Source organism: Triturus cristatus, chromosome 6 (assembly GCF_964204655.1).
Source record: "Triturus cristatus chromosome 6, aTriCri1.1, whole genome shotgun sequence".
NCBI lineage: Eukaryota > Metazoa > Chordata > Amphibia > Caudata > Salamandridae > Triturus > Triturus cristatus.
This window is the reverse complement of record NC_140589.1, coordinates 1,336,120,546-1,336,137,910: the sequence shown is the minus strand read 5'-3', so window position 1 is coordinate 1,336,137,910 and position 17,365 is coordinate 1,336,120,546.

Sequence of the window (17,365 nt, the reverse complement as noted above, 5' to 3'; positions counted from 1 at the left end):
CCTATGCTGCATATATGTCAAGAAGGTGAAGTAACATGAACATTTCCGATTGGTCGGCATCAAAGAAACAAAGGTGATGTTCTCTGACTTCTGGAATTTCAATTCCTGTACGCCTGAATCCCGATTTTATGTGATGGAATACATTGATCTGGCACTCTAGTATTCTGCTTAGTCTTAGAAAGGGAAGTTTTAGGATGTGTCTCTGGTTAGGCAAAACCAAACGGTTGGTTGTCGGTTTTTGCAAATGTAAGGTTGCAGTTACTTGCTTTTGTGCATTCGTAACTATCCCCATTGAAAAAGAGGACTTCACAATTCTAGTAGACATTTAAAGTTCAAAGTGAAGCTTACTGCACATGTGTGTATACTTTTTAAAATATATATTTTATTAGTTTTTGAGTGTCTTGTCTCTGGTTAGCCAAAACCAAATGGTTAGTTGTTGTTTTTTGCAAATGTAAGGTTGCATTTACTTGCTTTTGTGCATTCGTAACTATCTCCATTGAAAAAGGGGACTTCACAATTCTAGTAGACATTTAAAGTTCAAAGTGAAGCTTATTGCACATATGTGTATACCTATATACATACACTCTACATGTATCACTAAAATATATTTTTTTAAAACATGAGTTTATCTATAGGACCGCTTGCTAAATAATATATATATAATTTGTGGGAATAATCTGACTATGAAATTGTGTAGTCCAAATTAAAAAGACAAATAAATGCATTCTTGAAGGGATAATCCCACAAATGTTAAGGAGCCCTTTCAGCTTGCTAGTTGCACTCCCTCAGTACAATATAGAACAAGTATTACAACATTTACATTTGTACTATGCATAGCACTCTGAAATGACTGCAAGATCACAGCAAGCAACAACACTTTTTGGACTGAATTTATCCAAACCGCAATAGTATTGTCGTGGGAAGCACACCTGCCTAGCCTCCACCGTGCTCACCAATCTTTTGTGCTGATTAATATTACTGAATTTGACCTTCAACTCGGGCACCTGCTTTATTTAATTCTGAAAGTGCTTCCTGTTGAGGTTTAATGACAGGAGCATGGTGCCAGAATGAATCCTGCCCTGCATATTTCTGTTCCGCTGCGGATCGCGGAGGTTTCGACATTTTCGCGTTCCGCGCGGACCGCGAAAATGGGGGAATTTCACGATTTCCGCGAGCGGAACGGAAATTGTCGCCCACCGTCAGTCGTGGCACCACCTCAGACAGCAATTGTTAATGGAAATACCGCCTGCCATTTTTATATTGCTTTTTTTTGTATTTCTACGTACTCACATCTTCCAGTCTTGATTGTTGAGCATATTTTAGCATATTGTCGTATTCAATTAGCCACACAATGCCTTCGAAAGGGCAGATCATGTTTCTGCATATCAATTTCTTTTGTACTATATGTTGCACTAGCTATTTATTTACAAATGCTGTGTGGCTGAGGCTGACTGCGCCAATTAATTGCATTTGCATACTTCTACACCCTTGACGAATGGCTAACCTTTCCTTCTTGATAAGTCTAGTCAACGTAAAGGGACAATATATCACCATCCTCTAAAGTGCATCACGATATTCGCCCAATCCATCAGGACCCAAATGCTCAGCGCATAATAGGCCTCATTATACGTCTGCCACATGTGTTTCTACAATAACAATTTAGAAGCAAGTCATCTAACAGGGACTTAAATAAATCAGTTTCACACTGAGGATTTAATGCCCATTGCTGGCCGTTCACATCCCCGTCAGTAGGACTCTAACAGGGTATTAAGTGTTTCATTTAGAAACATAAAATGTCAGCATAGCAGCCATGAACCTCATCAGCAGAGCTAGTGACAGAGAGGAGGAAAAAAGGCCAGATAAACAAATTACGGTGCAAATCAGGTTTGAAAAAATGTCTCAAACAATTAAATAAAGAATTCTGATAGCAATATCTCTTTTGAGGGGGATAGATTGTTTTGAAGAGCAATGTGGAAGAGCTGGAAGCTCAAGGACAGACCTTGAACGACTATAATAAAAACCACCCCAGTATACAGCAATATAAATCACAGTGAATTATATAAACAAATTGACATTTCGAAACCTATCCTTAGTGCATGCAACCAGGAATTCAAACTCTATTGCATAAAGCTGTAATCTGGAATGCTCTACCATCCTAGGAGAAATATAAAAGCAAAGGAGTATCCTAAAATTTCATTTAGGGAATATTTGAGGTACTTAGGGGCAGATTTACAAACCCCTTGCGCCACTTTTGCGTCACTTTTCCCATGTTAAAAGTGGCGCAAGGGGCTTGTAAATCTGCCCCTTAATGCTTACTATTTAGCGCACAAGATAACATGGGACGATTCAAACTTTCCTCCTCACATCTTCCTTAATTATTTCTGCTCAATGTTGACAGAATTGTCTCTGTGCTAGTTCTGAGCTGCACCAATTTTAGGCCTGCCAGTGGTTAATTCGTAAAAAAATAAGTGATTAATTTGTAAAAAAAAAAAAAAGTGTTGGGGCTCTCGTCCGGAGGCAGCTTGCACCAGCCCATTTCTCCTGTAATCGGCACCTAAAACAGAACCAGCTACTGACCATGAAAGCGAGGAGAGGATAGGTCATTGTTGCCACAGCTGCCAACTTTGGAGCTGGTGAACCAGGTTTTAGTCTCGGGGTAGGCTCAACATCCCGTGATTCTGGGAAAATCACTTCATCTACCCCAAAATGAATGTGTACTCAACTGGTGCTCATGAAAAGTGCCGGTGTTGATGATTAAGTGCTTGTGGAAACCACTGGCTCAAACTGAAGCACTGGGGCCTGCTCTACAATATGAGGATCTACCCTTCGTCCTTGTTATTATGGGCAGGTGTAGCATGGACACACCCGCGGATACCTCCTCGGTCGTACATGCTGCACAGTATCTCGTAGGGGAGGCCCTTTGCAACCTTGCCATCTCGAGCCATTGCATCACTGGCAGGCTTGTCCATAACTCTGTAATCATTGGTTTCTCTCCCCCCATGCTTACTCTTGCATTCCTAAAGAGTAAGGTACATATTTGATTTTCGAATTGCTGTGGTGAGCATGCACGCCATCTTGCATGTCTTGTAGATTACACTTGCTATCAGGATTTCCTGATGAGACCCTTTCATCCTTCCTGTGGTCAAAATGCTGTCAACAACATTTTGCACAAACAAACGGACTCCTGTTTTGATTTTCTTTATTTTTTTTATTGAGCAGAGCTTAATATACATAAAATCAAAGAATCCAGAAATACATAATCCATTTGATAGCTTCCATTTTCAACAACACAAGAAAGCGAAGTATTCAATAGCAGAAGCAAAATATCATCATCATCCAATATTCATTTTGTGAAAATCATTTAAGATAAAGCACAGTAAACAATACAGTTACAAATTTAAATAGGTTTTGATAAAAAGCAACAGTATAACATGCCAGATATCTCAAAAATACAATACAGATCGGCTAGAACATTGATATAAAAAATAAATGCTGTAGTCCCTCTCTAAAAAAAAAATACAACAGTATAAAGTGCACATAATTCTAAAGTGCAATACACTATAACTAGAACAATAATATAGAAAGTAAGTACTACAGTCCCTCTTTAAACCTTTCTAAAGTGCAATAGCCAGTAAACCTGAATATGTTTCTGGACATATCGATAAAGTGCAATGCTATAAAGTGGAAATCCTTTTACAGTACCATATAATGCAGCTACAGCATAAAAATGAAAAATGAATACTATAATCCCGCCTTCGACTTTTCTAAGCCAATAAAAAAATTCCAGCTTTTTTCAAATTTCCTGAATGCCCCAACCCGTCTGGCATATGCTTTTTCAAATTCTTGGGTCATTTTCATTTTGTTAAACCATTTCAAGTGCGAGGGGATTTCACTAGATTTCCAATTCTGGAGGATTAAAGAGCGAGCCACAGTGCAAGAAATAAATAGAAACGTTTCCTTTGCCTCCGATAAGATTGTTCTATCTCGACAGACTCCGAACAGTGCAGCCTCGGCCTCAAATGAAACATGTTTGCCGATTGATAACTCAATGTCAGCAAACATTACCTCCCAAAAGGGTCTCAGCCGAGGGCACCCGAAAATATATGGTGCCACCCGCCTTCCCCATCCGCCTGGCAGCGAAAACACTTATTCTCGGCTCCCGGAAATCTTTTTTCAAGAGCAGCCGGAGTTAAATAGGAGAGCCATCGCGAGAGGAAGGCCGTCCTTTTAAAATTTGCCACACGCAAAGATATATTTCCTAGTTGACATATAGCCTCCCAGTCATTCATGGAAAGGGTACACCCGGTCTCACAATCTATTTTAGCTAAATGGCTCGCCAACACGGGCATTTGACCCTGTTTAGATATTAACCGGTACCAGTTCCCAACCCCACTTACTCTGGCCCCATATAGAGCTACCATCAATTGATCAGGGATATTCAGGACACCATTCATTTTTTTAAAAAAAAATGAACAATCTGTAAATATTCAAAAAAAGGGGGTTTTCGATGACTTTCTGCCCGGGCCATTACCTCTTGCCATGATATCACCCGATTTTGAATTATAAAATGTCTTAACTCAAGTAGTCCACAACTCTCCCAATTCTTGGTATGTCTGGATCGAAGTTGAAGACCACAAGTGGAAATTTCTCTCAATTTTAAGTATTGGAAACCCGGAGAACCCGTTTTTAAAAAAAATGACTGAAGTCTAAAAGCCAGATCCTTCAAAGTCTTATATCTGGGTTTTTTGGGAAGTTTTGAGGTTTTTAAGAATACTGGAATTTGCGAGTCACTTTCTTGAATAATTTTATCTAAAAAAAAGCTATCTTTAATACATTTAGATCCCATAAGTCCCGAAATTAAATCTATAAAGACTGCCTCATATGTTCTTAAATGAGGCAAGGCTAGACCCCCTTGTGCAGTAGATAATTGAACCACTGTCATTTTGACCCTCGGTGGTTTCTTTCCCCAGACAAATTCTATAAATAGACTTTCTAGCTCTTTAAAAAAGGACATATTGATCCTAATTGGGACATTAGTAAAAAGAAAAATAAGTAACGGAAGTATAGACATTTTAATTAACAACACTCTTCCTACTATCGATAGGGGAAGTAAAAGCCATTGATCCAAGAGTTTCTTGATTTTTTCTTTCATCTTTAAATAATTCAATCTACATAGCTGATGCTATTGGCTGTATACATATATCCCGAGGTATCTAATTGGATCTGATTTGATTGCTTGCCTCCTCAGGCAAGGTGGAAGAGAATTTAAATCTGCATTAAGAGAGAGAACTTCCGTTTTATTAGCGTTGATTTTATAACCACCAATTAACTCAAACCTTTTAAATTCACTTAAAACCAGTTCGAGATTGTCATTATCTGGGGTCAGATATAAAATTATGTCGTCTGCAAAGAGTTTCAGCTTAGCCATGCTGGAAATTGGGGGTTTAATCGCCATATTATTCCGTATTTTAATTGCAAGTGGCTCAATAAAAAAAGTAAAAAGCAAAGGCGAAATCGGGCAGCCCTGTCTAGTCCCACGATTTATTTTTATGGTCCCAGCTTGTTTTAAGTTAATAACTACCTGGACCGTGGCTCCCTGATATATGTTACGAAGCATATTGACCACCTGGACCGGAAAACCAAATCGCTCAAGAGTGAAAAACAAGGTTCTCCAGTTCACGAGGTCAAACGCTTTCTCTGCATCGACCATAACGATACAGGCCGGGGTTAAATTCATATTAAAAAAATCCAGGTCCTGAATTAAAAACTGGGTATTCGCTGTCATTGATCTACCCGCTATAAACCCGGTCTGATCGCTACCAATAGTCTCCTGAGCTGCGAATGAAAAACGCTCGGCCCATACTTTCATAAGTATCTTATAATCTGAATTCAGAAGACTAATGGGCCTATATGAATTAACATCCGCCGGGTTTTTATCTTTTTTGACAAAGGATGCAATAATTGATTCCTTAAAGCTAGTTGGAACTAGTCCGCCTCCTTTTATATAATTGAATAGTTTTTTCAAAGGAGTGATCAGCTCCCCTAAGAAAACCTTATAGAATTCAATAGGGAATCCATCTTGTCCACATGCTTTGGCCCCGGCTGTTGCTTTGATGGCTGCCGAAATCTCATCTGATTCCACGCCTGATCCAATTTAACCACTCCTACCTTCTGATAATTTAGGAATATCAATATTTAAAAAGTACTCCTGGATCTTCTCCTCCTCTACCAGATATTCAGTAGACTAGAGTCGGCGGAAGTGTTCCAGGAATATCTCGGGAATCTCATTAGTATTAACATCCAGACCTGTCAGGGGATCAAGTACTTTTGTTATAATCGCAGCTTCTTGTTTTTTTCTAGTTGAGTTGGCCAGGAATTTACCTATTAATTGGCTTTCCTCGTATACCCTTTGTTGGAACATTTGTGAACTACAAATCTCCTCCAAAACAAAAAATTCCCTCAGTGCTATTCTTGCTGGTTCTAGATGATTAGGAAGCGACTGGAGTTGGAGAGCATATTCCTTTTCCACCTTTGATTGTAGTTCAGCAATTTTGAGCCTCCGAGTTTTTGCTTGAGCAGCCGAAAAAGCAATTATTTGAACACGGGCGGCTGCCTTAAACCCACCCCAGACTGCAAAGGGCTCTGCAGTGTTCTCGTTGATATCGAAGTAATTAGATATCTACTTTCTGAATTCCTTGATCCAACCTGATCCTGTAAGAGGAATCGTTCCAGCTGCCACCTGGGCCGATCACTACGTTCACCCCGTAACCCCATTTTCAGACTTACATACGCATGGTCTGAAAAAGGATTACACCCAATATCTGCCTTAAGAACTTGAAGAGATCTAGATATAAGAAAAAAATCAATCTGTGATGCTGTTCGAAAACGATATGAATAACAAGTAAAGTATTCTTTATCAAGATTCATTTCCCGCCATGGGTCTATCAATTGATACTCTGTCTTAATGGCTTCCACTATCTTTTTAGTATTAGGTTTCAATTGTCTTTTATTTTTATTTGAGGTGTCTTTTCTTAGGTCCTCTACAAAGTTAAAGTCCCCACCAAAAGTAAACTGCCCAGGAGCCCTTAACATAAGTTCTTTTATCTTGACCAATGCTGAGGTATCATCTGGAACAGGACCGTAATAGTTTATAAAATTTTTAATTTTTCCTTGCAACCTTACTACAACCCAAATCCATCTACCAAATATGTCCCTATGTATTTGTAGAAATTCCCAAGGAAGTTGTTTAGAAAAACAAATCGCAACTCCTTTCATAGCAAGACCTGCGGATGCAAAAAAAAAATTGAAAAAAACCCTAGGAACAAATATTTCGGAGAATTAGATTTTAGGCGTGTCTCCTGAAAAAATAGGATTTGAGGATTGAAAGATATCAACCATTTAATCAAAGCACCATACTTCTTTTTGTTCAAAATTCCATTTACATTCACTGATAGGATCTTACATTTTCTGGTTTCCATTATTATATTTTTCTAACAACATTTTCAATTGTATATTCTCAATATCTTCTGCTCTTGCTCTTTTATTTTTTCCCCCACAGCAAACCCTACACCCCCCCAACCTACCACCCTGAAAAAAGCAACCCACCCCTCGAAATGTGGAAAAAAAACCTTTAACCATGCTAACCACATTTCACCCCCCTTTCCCGGTCTTCTGGGTGTCTTGGAATTACACCCCAAGTGATCCCACTTCCCCCCCTTTCCCCGAAATAATACCAAAAATTAAACAATCGGCAGTCCATGGACTCATTGAGGCCCCGAAATTTCCTTGAGGAGATCTTGCGCATCCTCTATATTGGTAAAGATATGGAATTTCCCTTTAACAAGCACACGCAGTTTTGACTGCTGAGCGATTGTCGCCTGTGCGCCTTGTGCTTTAAACAAAAAAAAGCTGCTTAACAAACTCCTTACGTCTCCAGGCCGCAGCTGCTAACATATCAGGGAAAATTCTGCAGTTAGAAGTTTCATTCACAGGAAATTGCCTTTGTTGTATGGCCTTTGCAAGGATCTTTTCTTTTATACGATAGTCTGAAAAATTGACTAAAATTGTGCGAGGGCCACTCATGCTTGGTAAAGGATGAAACGGGACTCTATGGGCCCTGGTAATTGTCAAATCTCCACTGAACTCGGGAAGAACTTTTTCCTTGATGAAGGACTCCATCCATTTGGGTGTCTGAGCACCCTCCACCCTCTCGGGAACTCCCACTATACGCAGGTTGGAACGGCGTGAGTGGTTTTCCAACTCCTCGAGTTTATTTTCTATCGAATTCCTATCCTTGGTTACTTTGCGTACTTTAGATATTATTCCAGTCATCTGGTCCTCCAGCTGAGAAATCCTGGTTTCGGCTTCCTGTATTTTAACTGGAAGACACGCCACTGCATCTTCGATTTTCCCTAAACGAGAATGATTGGAAGCAATTTCATTCTCCTGGGACCTCTTCATATCTCTAATTTCTTCGAAGATTAGATTTAGCAGCGTTTTGATATCCAGCTGTTTATTAGAAGTTATAACTGTTGGATCGTCTAATAGAGTTTTTGAAGGCTCTACGACAGGATCTGCTGCTGACAATTGTAAAGAACCAGTGACCTTCCGAACCTGATTATCAGTTGATTGTAGTGTTGTTGAGATCTTTGACTTCCGAGCCTTTTGCTGTTTTTGCTGTTCCTGAGGCCCTGGAAAAAGTGCTGGGCTATAACCGCTGGTAGGCTGGGTATGTGGCTGTAGTACAGAATCTGCCAAAGGCGGAAGGACAGAATCCGAAAAGTTAGCATTCGATTCTTGTGGCGGAAGAGTTGAGGCTGAAGAGTTCTGGGCAGCTGGAGGTGCCAGGAAAACAGAGGGAGTATCCGGCGCGGATGAAGAACTGAGGTCCAATGGAAGCTGACAGGGGGAGGCAAGATCTGAGATAAGTTCGACTGGGGAGGGATAGGCTGTGTTAGTTTTTTCACAAAGAGAGGAAACTCCTTTATACTCCTCCCCTCCTCTTTGCTACTTTTGGAAGTTCCAGAATTGTCCACTATCAAACTGCCAGTCTCACCAGTCTCCCTTATGGGTGCTATAGGGGAGATTCTACCCCCCTGAAGTATCCCAGAAGGCTCTGCCACTGCTACTGCTACTGCCACTAATTCTTCTTCCGAGCTCTCAAAGCTGGAATCGTGTTCAGGGCGATTTCCCAGAAGTCCTGCCCTTCTTCTCCCTGCAGATGATACTTTGACCTGCGCTTTGGCCAGGCGTGTCTTTGTCTTTAAGCCGGTTGCAGAATCAACTCTAGAGTTCAAATTATTTTGTTTATTATGTCTCCCCATGATGACTCCTCAATAGGGTGCCAACAATCAATAAATATAGTGAGGCCAAAAAAACAGGGCTTCTTCCTACCCTAGTACGTACTGTGGGCACTAATCAGTCTCAGTATATTTCAAATTGCCACCAGATGGACTCCTGGCCACCTCATATTCTCACCACTCCTCACCTCACTCTGTATATCCAATTATCCTTCCAGCCTCTCCAGCCAAGCAGCCTGCACCAAACCAGGTAGCCTCACGTCTCCTCCTCACCTCCGCTTTTCAATCGCCACTAAAAATACGGATCCACTCCTCGAGGCAGAAAGGCACATAAAAGCCAGTCCAGCATCCACCGCAAGTGATTCCCTCTAATTTGCCCAGCGCTCGAAAATCGGCAAACCGCGAAACTGGTAAGCGCGGACCTCAGCGCACAAAAACTATCGAGGTGTGCTGCCAACTTTCACCCCGTGTTGCGCTCGGAATCGGCGGACCGCGACATTCACGAGCGCGGGCAGCAAAACGCCAGCGCTGCCGAGGTGAATCGCCATTACGGTGGTGGGGGGGGGGGTGGTCTCCTACAGCTACCCGGAGGCGTGGTTCTCCGGCATAGCCATCCAAACTCCTGTTTTGATACTTGATGAGAATTTACAGATTGTACTTTAGGGTTGCCTTGCACCAAACAAAAATCTTTGTGTATTTTATTTACCAAATTCTATTGGTTTTGTTGTTTTAACACTGGGGACACATTGCACTTTGTATTTGTTAAATTGGGGTGCAACTGTTTTTGTCTGGCCATCTGGCTGGGTGTGTGTGTTTATATGATTATAGTATAAAATATTATTTACTTTTCCAACCAGTGGCGGTGTTTGTGATTTCAGTCAGTTCCAATGAGTAAGACATATTTAATGACTTTTGTGACTATTCTGTCTTAGTATATTGCTGTTTATATGATACCTATGTGCACCATTGATTCCTATTATACCTTTCAAACAGTGGCATTTACAGAATTACAATTTAAAATCTAAGTAAGTAATCTTTATTGCTTGATTAATAAAAATAGCAAAACAGCTGCAGATAAAAAAACATATAACTTAAAACAGTGCTCGATCCAATAAAATCGCAGTGGTTTCATAAAATACAGAAGTATAAAATTTGCATACAGTACTGAAGATATATGTTAATATGTGTATCATGTTTAAGCACACAAGCACTGCTGGGGGACTGTCCTCCTTAATGTTCACCTAGGTTCAAGTATCTGTGTGATCAAATATAAAATCCTTGCCAGGTTAAGGGTAAGTCTAAAATTGGTCCTTCCCAGTGAGCAGATACTAGATGAGTTAGCAGCAACCTAGGATGCAAGCCAGTTAGTTGGGGGTTGCCAGGTTAAATTTTGTTTTTACAATTTTCATAAAACGTACAAAGCTACAGGCTAACTGGACGTCACCCCCAAAGCAGGCCTTCATCGCCTGTCTGCATGATCGTATTCAATTTTCGCTCGGGCGCGTCTTTAGAAGCTGTCTTCGTTCAAGATCTAAACTCTTACAGAGGCACAATAGATATAGGACGTCCTCTTCGGGGTTATCGCATAGTCTGCAGTTTGGGGTTGGATGTGTGCGTTTTCACGGTGGTAAATGTGGTTTTACTGGTAGAATCCCCAGCCTCATTGCCAGAAGGCTTTCCTTCATACTTCTCGAGTAACTTGTACTTAAATATGGCTGAGGAACGCTTCTCGAGTAAAATCTGGCTTCACCACATTGTGATTCCAGAGACATCCAACATGAACTGGTTATCTGTTCCCATTTGTAAATTACACTTATAACATGTAATTAGATAACTCCAATGGTATCGTAAGGGAGAAATAGGCTTTGCAGTAGTGAAAAACAAATGTTAGTATACTGCACTACCAGGACAAGTACAGCCGAAAAGTACATGTCTAACTTTGTAAATATAATGCACCCTGCCCTCAGGGCTGTCTAGAGCCTCCATTAGGGGTGATTTAAATGTATTAAAAAGAAAGCTTTGGGCCTGGATAAAGGTTTATTTAGCCATATCGAAATGGCAGCTTAAAACTGCACTCACACGCTCTGCAATGGCATGCCTGAGATATGTTTAAAGGGCTAATTAAGTAGGTGGTACGGCAAATGCTGCAGACCCACTAGTAGCATTTATTTTACAGGCCCTGGGCGCATGTAGTGCCACCTTAGTAGGGACTGATAAGTAAATTAAATATGCCAATTGGAGATAAGCCAATATTACCATATTTAGGGAACAGAGTCACAGGCACTTTAGCATTTGTTAACAGTGGTAAAGTGTGCAGAGTCCTACACCAGCAAAATCAAGGTCAGGAAAAATGGAGGAGAAAGGCAAGATGTTGGGAGGAAGACTGCCCTAAGACTGACAGGTCTAACACCCTGATTAAGATAGTTGCTGCAGTACTGCTTGAGCACTCCAAATTAGTGATAGTGGAGGTCCACTCAGAGGGTGGAAGATGATGAAGACCCTTGACCTAGTGCTCTATCTGATAATGACATGGTGAGATGATATGTGACATCATGGACACATTGGAGAAAAACACGACTTTTAGGTTCCTCAATATCAAAGACAAAGACAAAGAACTTTATTTGCATAATAAATTAATACTATTACAAAATACACATTGTGAATACGATTATAATGAATAAAATCTCTTTTTTCCATTTTAAAAGGTAGTTAATACTGGAAATAAATAAATAGTCTTACTATCAGACGATATACTTATATTGACCAGAAATTAAGAAAGGAGTTTCATTACTTCTTTGAAGAATTTGACTCCACGGCAAGCTAAAATAATCGAGGAGCCACTTAGCCAACAAGTGACTGCCTGTCTGCAAGATCGAATATTAAGCACATTTAAAATTTGTTTCAAAAATAGGCGTCTCTGTTTTATCAGGGCCGGGCATATACAGAAAAGATGATCCAAGGTTTCTGTAAAATACCCGCAGAGACGGCATTGTTTCGTCTGGTGCGGCGGTTTCCAAGACGGTAATAGGTCTTTTGAGACATGCATCCCCATCCTATAAGCGATAAATACGTTTTTAAGATGGGCATTAAAATGAGAAGCTAGGTAGGGCAAAGGTTTTGAAGGTCTGAAAGAGTTCATGATTGTCCAGCCATGCCGACGTTTTGCCAATGTCTCTTTGTCTTCCATAAAAGATTTCCTTTTGGCCGCCGCATTAGCTAATTTACTAAACAGTGCCTTTTTTGCACCCTGATTTCCAGACTGAATCCAACTCCAGCATTTCCACACACTGTTTCAAATACTGACCCCAAGTGGTCGGCTTTTCGGATTCTCCACGTTGTTTTATTTCCTCCCAACTCAGCCAATCCAGTGTGTCTGTGTGGGCAGATCGAAGTTTATTACAGAGTTTCACAAAACTGCTCATACTCCGATGTTTCTGGTTTTGCAGTCCGAATTCAAGCCTAACTTGTGCAGCCGAAGCAGATTTTGGCAGGTTGAAGACTGCTTTATAAATTTTGGTCTGTAAGATGTTTAGTAGATCGGCCTCCTTCCCACACCATGTTACCAAACCGTAGGATAAAGTCGGAATTATCTGGGCTGCCATTACTTTTAGTTGGTGGCTGTAGTTGGGGCAATCAATTTTAGCTTTTATGGAGCGATGGGCGAAGATAAGGGCTTGTGCCTTTGTTTTTAATGCTGTTTTGTGATCGTTGTGACTGTCTCCTTTTGTTATTATTAGGCCCAAATATTTATAGTTCTCTTGTTCTTTTACTGGTAACCCTTGTGCCGTCCATTTATATTTTAGTTTCTTCGGGTCAACCAGCCTGACAACTTTTGTCTTTTCTTTATTTAATTCCAGACTTTCCTTTTCATAATGTCATCAATGCGATCCATTACACAGTTACCACCCGCATGGTGGCGATTTTTCTTAGATTTAGTCTTCCTCATTTTGGGCTTGACAGGTAATGAGCTAGTAAGATCAGACTCGCCCTCCGGGTGTTTCCTTTTGCCCATAGCTCAGAGATTTATTCAACAATACACAAAGTACCTTAGATTTCCGTGGTAGCGATGTCAGAGGGTATGCCGACCCGACCCTGGTCGACCCCGGACGGCCACAGACGGCCCGCCCTCTGCCGGGCTCAGCCCGGCGCCGCCCGCGTGCGTCCCGCGAGGCGGTAGGGCTGGCTGCCTTTTAAACGCCTCCTGGCGCGCCCTCACTAATTGGCTCCTGCCCCAAGGCACCTGGGAGCTGTAGTCCTCGCTGCTCCGCCGGGATGGAGAAAGGCAGCGGCAGCGGGGAACTTACAGACACGGCTCGCGGGTCAACGGGCTGCAGGAAACAAGTGCAGGAATCAGGTACAGTTTGCCAGTTGGCGAGAATGCTCTCCCATTCATCAGCAGGGCTGGCTGCCTTTTAAACGCCTCCTGGCGCGCCCTCACTAATTGGCTCCTGCCCCAAGGCACCTGGGAGCTGTAGTCCTCGCTGCTCCGCCGGGATGGAGAAAGGCAGCGGCAGCGGGGAACTTACAGACACGGCTCGCGGGTCAACGGGCTGCAGGAAACAAGTGCAGGAATCAGGTACAGTTGGCCAGTTGGCCAGAATGCTCTCTCCATTATCCTTTTTCAGAGACCAGCCAAAATCAAATCAATAATAGTCCTGTTCCTATAGGATCAGTCCAGTCCAATCTGCAAGATTACATTCTCTTCAAATGAGAACACAATCAACCACAGGTCCTTCTTAGGGCAAAGCTTTTCTCCAATGGCACAGTGAGTAAGGAAAAATATCTGGGCATACCCCTTGCACTTAGGGCATCTCTCTTAGAGATAAAAGTGATGGCAGTTAGGCTTCAATTAATCTCACCTACTGATAATTATTCAGGGCTGCATTCCAGTTCATTGTGTTTATCGCATTATGACACTAGGGAGATTCCTTTGGTTTTTGCTTTGTTCGCCATAAGTTGGCAGGGTATGCTCAGACGTGAGTCCCTTGCTCACTTTGCCACTGGATTCAAGCAAGCCTGGCTGAAGACGGCTGAAATGCCAGAAACCGGTCCTAGGAAGCTTGTTTCCGGTCCAGGGAAGACATGGCTTGGCAGTGCGGGCTGGACTGTTCCCATGAGGCACAAGGTCAGACTGATTTGCATATGGCCATGTCTGAACTGGGGTGGCAGAGTGGGCTAAAGAACGGTGATGGATTAAACCCAGATCAGTTGACTGGGGGTGAGTGCTTGCAATGTTCAAGACTCCGTCCATAATTTCCTTTGGTTTTTACTAGGGAGATTCCTGCCATATGCGAATCAGGCTTGGTCCTATTCCAATAGGTACATTTACAACTAAAATTGCTAGATCAGGTTCCCCACAGATCGGATCACAACCAATCCAAAACCAGGTTCTGCCTTTTGAACCTTGCTAATAGGGTGCAACTTGAGTCTAACGCCATAGTGAGCATTGGACTCTTGTCCAAGAATGCACCTCACACTTATTGTGTCTCTCTTTAGAAAAAAAGGTGATCTGTGGATTTTTTTTTGCCACTGCTAAATATTCTGGTATATCTTTTGCTCACTCTGCCACTTCAGACAGTGACCAGCAGTTTGCAGGATTCCAAACAGCTAGTCTATTGCTAGGGAGATTGTAAAAATCCTGTGCTAATTGTTGGGAGTGCCCAACAATCATTTCATGAAGACTTGGAACCCCCAAGCCAATTCAGAAGAAGGCAGTCTCTAAAACTGGTCAATGAGTGCATTTTACCTGGAAAACATTGTTTTAGAGGACATTGGCCTGATTCTAAAGGAGTTCCAGACGACCTGCTTGAAGTCATTTGTACGGCCGAGCTGTGATCTCATCTGATAGCTATTGGATAGTCAGACACTGCCTTTGGTTTCATCCTGCTGGACTTCTTAAAAGCCTCAAAAAGTTACTTTGGAATTTTTATAGCTGGATGGTAAGAATACTTCTGCCTACATTTGACAGACAGAACCGTCCCAATCACTTATTGCATCTTCTATCTCATTTAACGGATAGATTGTTGTTTTTTTTTTCTGATGGCAGAACCATCATCAGCCCGGCTGTCAGGACAACTTCTCTGGATGTCTAATTTAGAACAGAACCTTTTAACGCTATGCCCGTCTGCTGTACAGGGCAGCCATGTGCAACATGACAGACAGCAAAATGGATATGGTAAGCCCCCAATCTGAGGGGGGGTGTCCTTAGAAAAATGTAAACAATGCCAACCAGTCCAGCATGCCACTATAGCATGACGGGCTGACCGTCACCACTATCTTCACTCTAGCGGTTCCAGACATGGAGCTGAGAGATGCTACATTAAAAATGGATTTATTTGCAGGCATGATATATTTTAATTAATGAAACCACAAAAATGTGGGACCATTCTTTTTGGTCCCCTTGTCACTATCAGAGGTGCTCGCCAAAGACGAGAGTTCAGTGAGAGCATGTGAATCCGTTATCAAACCACCTTGTGCACTAACCAGATATAAATTCCTAGTTGACCCATTCACTATGCTCTAGATTTCCCTTTTGAAAGTACTTGGACATGTTTGCCTATTTTTCATCTTTTTTCTTAACTATCAAAGAAAAGGGTTTTGTATACGTTTTCAACAGGATATATTCGTGTTTGCTTAGCTGTTGAACCCAATTTCTACGTTTTACTTTGTTTTGTTTCACATTTCTTAGGGATTATTTTTACTTATCTCTGACGCTTAGCATGGATCAAAATTTTCACCCCAAAATGAGCCAAGGTTGTTATTACTAAAACGTATGTTATCTTCTATTTGGGCATTACGGGAGCTCAGCCAAATCTCAGAAGCAGACTCATGTCCTGATTAGATCTTATATACATATTCCTGTGTAGTACTGCACCAATGCCCATGAGCTCCTAGCACTCTGCCTGCAATATCCCTAATGAATAAACTTACCACCACTGGAGAAAGAAATTGTGTTAGAGGAAAACTAAATGAATTTCAGTTTTCCACATTCCATAAGTGCTCGAGACTTAGTGGAAGGAAGGTACTATTTAACTTCAATGGAGAATCCCTGGTAGCCTTGCCTGGGCTGTTGGCAGAGTGGGCCTGGCTCTAAGCTTCTGGGTGTTCTTGTAGTGGGCCATAGTTTTGTAAGTCCCAGTAGGGTCGGAATCAAGTAAAGAGTACAATAGTGAAGCCAGCAGCATGTAACAATCTTCCAGTTTCAATCCAATACTACTTGGGCACAGTGCTTAATTTGAGCCAGTGGTTTCCGGTGCTAGGCACTGCCCTTTATAGGCAGACCCTGCACTTATGACAGCTGCCACATGGTGGCACTGTTTGTGTAATTTAAAGATAGCAGACAAACAGTTGTTTGTTAATTAAATATACATTAAAACCAACTAATATCTGCCACCCAAGCCATTCCTAAATTTTTCCTGGCCTCGGACAGTAATAATTGTCACACTTGTAGCAGTGTGATGGTTAGTAGTTGTGTAAGTACAGTGGCAATGCAAGGTGCCCCACACTCAGAGACGTTTTAAGACATGGGCAAAGTGGGCTCTGGCCCAGGGCCCCAGCCTTTTAAGGAGGGCCTCTGATACAGCCAGCTCTGTTCTGCAGAGAGTTTTGCCCTGAAGACCGTGAATTATTTTTAAAGAGATTTTTGTAAATAGCGTTTTTCTATCATTTATATTTAATGTGAGAGTCTATCAAAGATATTTAAGACAAAAAATGTGTTTATGTTTCATGCAACATCCATATACAAAGTTTCTTTTAGATCAATACAATACATATGAGAAATGGAAGGGAGTCACAGAAAGTATTTGAAGTAATATTAGCGAGCTGCAGCTGTGTTACAATACTGAAAACACACATCCCTAGCCCTGAACATCAGACGTACACACATTTAGAATTTTACTGAAGAGGGCTTGAAAGAGCTGAATCTGTATCATAAAATCAAAGCTGTTCCGAACAGGGGCCCCTAAAATACATTTGGCCCAAGGCCCCCAAAATCCTTAAAACGTCCCTGCCCGCACTTAATTTCTTTTACAAATTAAGCACTGTCTGGACACCACAAACATCCACTG